Source organism: Schistocerca americana, chromosome 4 (genome assembly GCF_021461395.2).
Source record: "Schistocerca americana isolate TAMUIC-IGC-003095 chromosome 4, iqSchAmer2.1, whole genome shotgun sequence".
Lineage (NCBI taxonomy): Eukaryota > Metazoa > Arthropoda > Insecta > Orthoptera > Acrididae > Schistocerca > Schistocerca americana.
In genome coordinates this window covers 383,663,128-383,669,323 of record NC_060122.1, presented here as the reverse complement: position 1 = coordinate 383,669,323, position 6,196 = coordinate 383,663,128, and positions in this window count along the sequence as shown.

The window sequence follows — 6,196 nt, the reverse complement described above, 5'->3', positions numbered from 1 at the left end:
CTCCGGCAAGTGTAATAACCTAATGAAATGTTAAAACGAAACATTGTATGGAAACATGGAAATTGTGACCATCACAAACACACTCAGCTGTTCAGTCTTTTCCCTTTTCTTCTTTACATCTAGGGCAATAGACCATTTGCACCAACAATTGAGATGCCAGAGACAAATGAAGCTGTGTGGTATGGCAAAATCATGAAGAGGCTCATGCAGAGACCCTTCAAGCTCTAGCACTTTCTCTGTGTTCCTCCAATAAATCGCAGTCTCTGTCTTCATATTGTCGACAGAAGCTTCATATAGTAGCAGCAAGACTGGGATTTCTTCATTGTCACAAACTCTCTGATCTACAATACGCAGCATGGGCACATGGACTTCAGTGTCTTTCCTGCAACTGTCTTTTTACATGTAATAACTGTAATTGTAATCAGTTCCGTGCACACTCTGTTGTGCGTGATATAACAATTCATTTCGCTCGAGGCCAGAAAGTGTGGTTACGAGCATCACACTTTGATAATCCACCCTAGATGAGGTTCTCATACATGATAGGTTTCACGTCAAACACAACGCTAGTTCGAGGAACAAGATGTGTCTTCTGTATACACACATCAAAAAAAGTTTTGCATCACCCCGGTTCCCAGAACTCCTGAAGATAGCCGTTGACTGTGCATATTGTATTACAGACACAGTCTCTTTGACTGTTCAGAGATGTCACTAAACCCGCTCAAGGATGTAAACAACCATGCATGAGCAGCGCCTATTAGACGGAGGGTCCCACAGCCGATCAGTTCCAGTCATTCCACCAGGAAGGAAGTATGCGGCTCGTGTTGTCTGCAGGTCAACCATGCCTAGACGGTCAGTACCGCAGTTCGATAGCGTCCGCTTGTGACTTTGTGCCAGGAAGGGCTATCAACAAGGGAAGTGTCCAGGCATCTCGGAGTGAACCAAAGCAGTGTTGTTCGGACAAGGAGGAGAGATAAGAGAGACAGGAACTGTCGACGACATGCCTTGCTCAGGCCACCCAAGGGCTACTACTGCAGTGGATGACCGCTACCTATGGATTATGGCTCGGAGGAACCCTGACAGCAACGCCACTAAGATGAATATTGCTTTTCTTGCAGCTACAGGACATCGTGTTATGACTCAAACTGTGCAACCTCGACACCATGAAGCGCGGTACAGATTGGCCCAACAACATCTCGAATGGACCGTTCAGGACTGGCATCACGTTCTCTTCACCGATGAGCGTCGCATATGCGTTCAAACAGGTAATTTTTGGAGACGTGTTTGGAGGCAACCGATTAGTCTCCTGTAACCAGATTCAGACCGCCCCCATAGTTGTCCCTGCCTGAGTGCCCGGAGTGTTGCCGCACACACGTCCGACAGCAGTGTCCTCATAAACACGCACACTGCTGAGAATGTCACAAACTCGGCCATGTCGCCGCCGTCTGGGGCAGTACTACATGTTCTCCTTCACCACAGCGTGGGAGTAATCAATTTACATCTTCCGTCAAGTCCTCCTAAGGTTTAACCGCCACCACAACCGCCATTTTTGATCGCCTGGTCATCCCTCAAGTGGATACAGGAGCTCTCGTGTATCACAAATGAGTACACATACGCTCCTCAGTTTCTTCCAGCCTATTAGCTCTTATTCTCGGCTCACAATACTCAGCCGAATCAGACCACTCAGAATTTACAACCTAGATAGAATCTTCAGGTAAGACTTATTTCAGAGTGCAGTCATGAAGAAATAATTCATTTCTCATTGCCCTGAGTGGCGATTACAGAAAAGTTAACGCTACTAGAAATAAGTGAGCCAGAATATGAACAATTTAAAACATTACACTAAACAAACCATACAATGGAACGCGGAGCGGTTTTTCTGCTACTCTTAATAGATAAGGTTCCCAAGCATGCTGGGGCCTTGTATCCACTGAATATACAAAACTTGAGGGCAAAGACACACACCACAGCATCAAGTCAATAAGTGAGCCGCTTGTTCCAACGCAAGCCAAAACTATTTACATGCAAATGCAAAGCTCACCATTTCAAGCATTGAAGTGTTGCTTCGTCTATGATTTTGTTACGGTAGGTATTGACATTTCCATTATTCTGTATTAATAATTGCTGTTTGATTTGATACCATTGAACTAAAATTCCAACCACTCTCAGTTCTGACGTGGAGTGATCGTGCACAAAAACCCATTGCAAAACACAATAAAATTGCATATACTTACACTAAGATTAATAAAGCCGTGTGGTACCTCCTAATATCGTTTTGAACCTGTTTCGCCCAGCGTAGTGCAGCAACACCGCGTGGTATGAACTCAACAAATCGTTGGTAGATCCCTCCAGAAATATTGAGCCGTGCTGCTCTTTAGCCGTCCATAATTGCGAAATTGTAGCCGACGCACGGTGGCGTGCACGAAATGGCTTCTCGTGTATCTCCTATAAACGTTCGAAGGAATTCATTTCAGACGGTCTGGGTGGCGATATCATTCACAGATTGATGATCAGAATGTTCTTCAAACCAACCGCGAACAGTTGTGACCCGGTGACGTGACATAGTTGTTTGGGAGCAAGAACTTCGTGAATGGCTGCAAATGGCCCCCATGTAGCAGAACGTGCCCATTTCCAGTCAATGATCCTTGTTAATACAACCAACACCACTATCGAGCCACCACCGGCCTGAACAGTGCCTTGTTGACAACGTGAGTCTATGGCTTCGTGGGGTCTCCGCCGCACTCGAATTCTACTGTCAGCTCTTACCAACTGAAATCTTATCTGCGCAGGCCACGGTTTTACAGTCGTCTGTGGTCCAACCCATAATGTCACGCGCCCAGGAGAGGCTTTGCAGGCGATGTCGATCGTGCTGTTAGCAAAGGAAATCACGACTGCCCTCTACTGCCAAAAGTCATTAACGTCAAATTTTCCTTCACTGTCCAGACGGATACATTCATCGCGCGACCGACGTTGATTTCTGTGGTTACTTCAGGAAGTTTTGCTTGTCTGTTAGCACTGACAAGGATCGAAACCAAGTCGGTCAATCTTCCCATTATAAAAAGCCACAATGAATAAAACTAGCAATCAGTAAATGAAGCGTATAAATTTCTCTAAAAGAACTGCAGGGAAAAATCGTGACTTTTAAGAGAAAATTAAAATTATTTAAACAAAAATCCCAAAAACACTTTTCTTAAAATACCAAGGTTAAATTTAAAACCAAGTTATTCTGGGCTTACATATTCAGTCCAACCAAACCTATCAGAATTTACAGGCTAGTTAGAACCATTCGGTAAGACTTATTTCAGAACACAATGATAGAGAAACAGTACAGTTCTCATTCCCCTAAATGTTGGTAACAGGAAAAGTAACGCTACTGGGAATAAGTGAGACAGCTAGTGAACCATCTAAAACATTACACTAAATAAACCACATAATGAAAAACGATACAATTTTTCTGCTATTCTTAGAACATAGACAATATTACTAAACATGCGGACGCCTTGTGTCCTCTGAACATACAAAATTTGAAAGAAAAGTCACAAATCGCTACATCAAGCATATATACTGACTGAGAAAAAAATCGCGACACCAAGAAGAATTTGTGTGACATAATCGAAAATTGGTAGGCGTGTTTCTACATCTGAAAGATGATGTCTAATCAGATTTCGCGCCAGTTACTCTAGAGTGACACTTCTAGCGGAAGTATGAGAATGCAAATCATGTTTGCTTTAAATACACGCTTGTCTCTGATATTTGATCTGGGCGGCTGATATTAGTCAAGAATACCTTTAAGGCGACATAGATGCCATTATGAACACTTCACTGAAATTGAATGAAGTGTGTTAACATTTTCATGTTTATTTTTAAGTTAATGTTATCGTTTAACGTTTGTTTAACGAATGTTGGTCGTTAAAATTTATGTTAGTGTGTATGTTTAGCTTAACACCCAAAATTAGTTTAAAGTTTGTTTAACATTTGTTTAACATTTGGTTGTTTTATTGTTGTTTAGAATTTAATTGATCTTTGTTTGAAGTTTAATTAATTTATCTTCGTTATCCTCCAACATCATCAAAAAATTTACTAGAACAAAGGTTGCTATCACATAGCACCAATTTAAATAGACAAATAATTAGTACAAAAATATAAATGCTACCTAAAAATACATAAAAATTAAATCCTTCTACTGTAAATTCGTCCACCATTGTGCTCTCTTCCAACTTCTTAGTGTGGAAAATCGTCTTTATAATACTTATCACTCTCTGTTTCGGTTTCTTCATTAGAAACCGAAGCTTTTTCTTCTAAATAACATATGTTAGTTGCGTTAAGAATCCTTTTTATATATTTGTTTCTACTATGTTTATTTAAATCTTTTAATTCTACAAAAGCATCCTTTTCCTTGTTGTAAACTGTAATTTTTGCACAACTGTTTTTAAATAAAATTAAATCCAAACATTTTATTTGGTATTCTTCGTCTAACGAACTATTTAATTTTTCTCACATATCTTGGTAATGCATTTTATTCTTAAAAAATAGATCTATAATTTTAGCATTCCTGCCTTCTTCCATTTAGAACTACAGATTTTTAGTAAGTTATAAATAAATTTTATTAGATTAAATGGAGAAATTAATTATTCCTAAAGATGTTGCACCTTGGGAAACAGATGTATTTGAATACATCACTAATGGGACTACAGAAAAAGAATGGTTTCTGTTATTGTTTAGTTATTTAGGATATAATGTTTACCACATTTATTGTGCAGAAGATGGAAATTTAATTCATCCGTGTTACATTTTTGGAGATTGTTACATTCGGAAATATATAGCAAGTTTAGCTGGACTTAATTGCAAATATCCACCATTAATGTTAGAATTTTTTAAACAGATTAATACAGTTATTTCAGCGAAATTCGAAACAACTAAAATAGATACATAAAAATGAAACAACAAACGCAAGTCTTTCTTTGTTCTTATTTGGCGTTGTTTTAATTTTATCAAGTTTAATTTTAATTTTATAATTTAGATCTATTTTTCTATCCTGTATTTCTTTTTCTATCCAATAATTAGATACATAACAACTTTCTATATTTTTGAATTTATAAATGTATCATTTTTTTTCCACAATAATTTTCGATTGTAATGTTGCAAATAATTAGTTCTAATCACATAATAATCATATTCACACTCATCATGGAATAATTTTAAAAGAATGAATGTTCATCTTAAATTTTCATTAACTGTTTGAGGAACAACATGTGGTACTAAACTATTTATTTTTTGATTCGTTTTATCTATTATTTCTGAAGTAGTATCAACTATTTCTCTCAAATTTTGAATTCGATGATTTTTCATTTTAATTCTTTCTTTTTTTATTTTAATTCTATCATCTTTTATTTTAATTCTTTCTGTGTTTCATTTATTCAATGCTTGTAGTTTCTGTATATAATGATCTTTATGTTTTATTTTATCTTTGTAAAAAGTTTTAATTTTATATTCACCATATTTTCTAACTGAAGGTAAAACTTTTTCATAAACCCAATCTTGAAAATGTTCTGCAAAAGGTATTTTGAATTTCATTACTAGAGAACAGAGACCAGGTTCATTGATAAATTTTGTTGATTTTTGTATATATTTAGGTAGCACTGAAATGGTGCTACCAAAATTCTTGTATGTTTTACAGTATTTTTCTTTAACATGCTCTTTAATTGCATTCCTAGGTCGATTATATCCTAACAGATCAGCAACTTGATTTGCATAAAACCAAGGATTATTTTTTTCGACAATAATCACAAAAACTGAAAGTGAATAATTTACCTTTGTTAACTAATTCATTTTATTTATTTTCTTATGTTCACCTTTTATAGAATGAAGTAAAAATGTGTGAATTTGTCATTCACTTTTTTTCTTACATTCACCTAGGGATATGAGTCACTAAATTTATTTTCTTATTTTCACCTAGGGAAATGAGTCATTAAAGTTTTTTCTTACATGCATGATGTGATATAGTGTTCATGATGTGAAATTTTTAATATAATTTACCTTTGTTAACTAATTCATTTTATTTATTTTCTTATGATCACCTAGGGAAATGAGTCATTAAATTTATTTCCTTACAATCATATTGTAAATGAAATAATTAACTCAGAAATAGGTTGGTTATCGAGGATAATGAGCTAATTAGTTAAAATCGGTTGAGTTATTG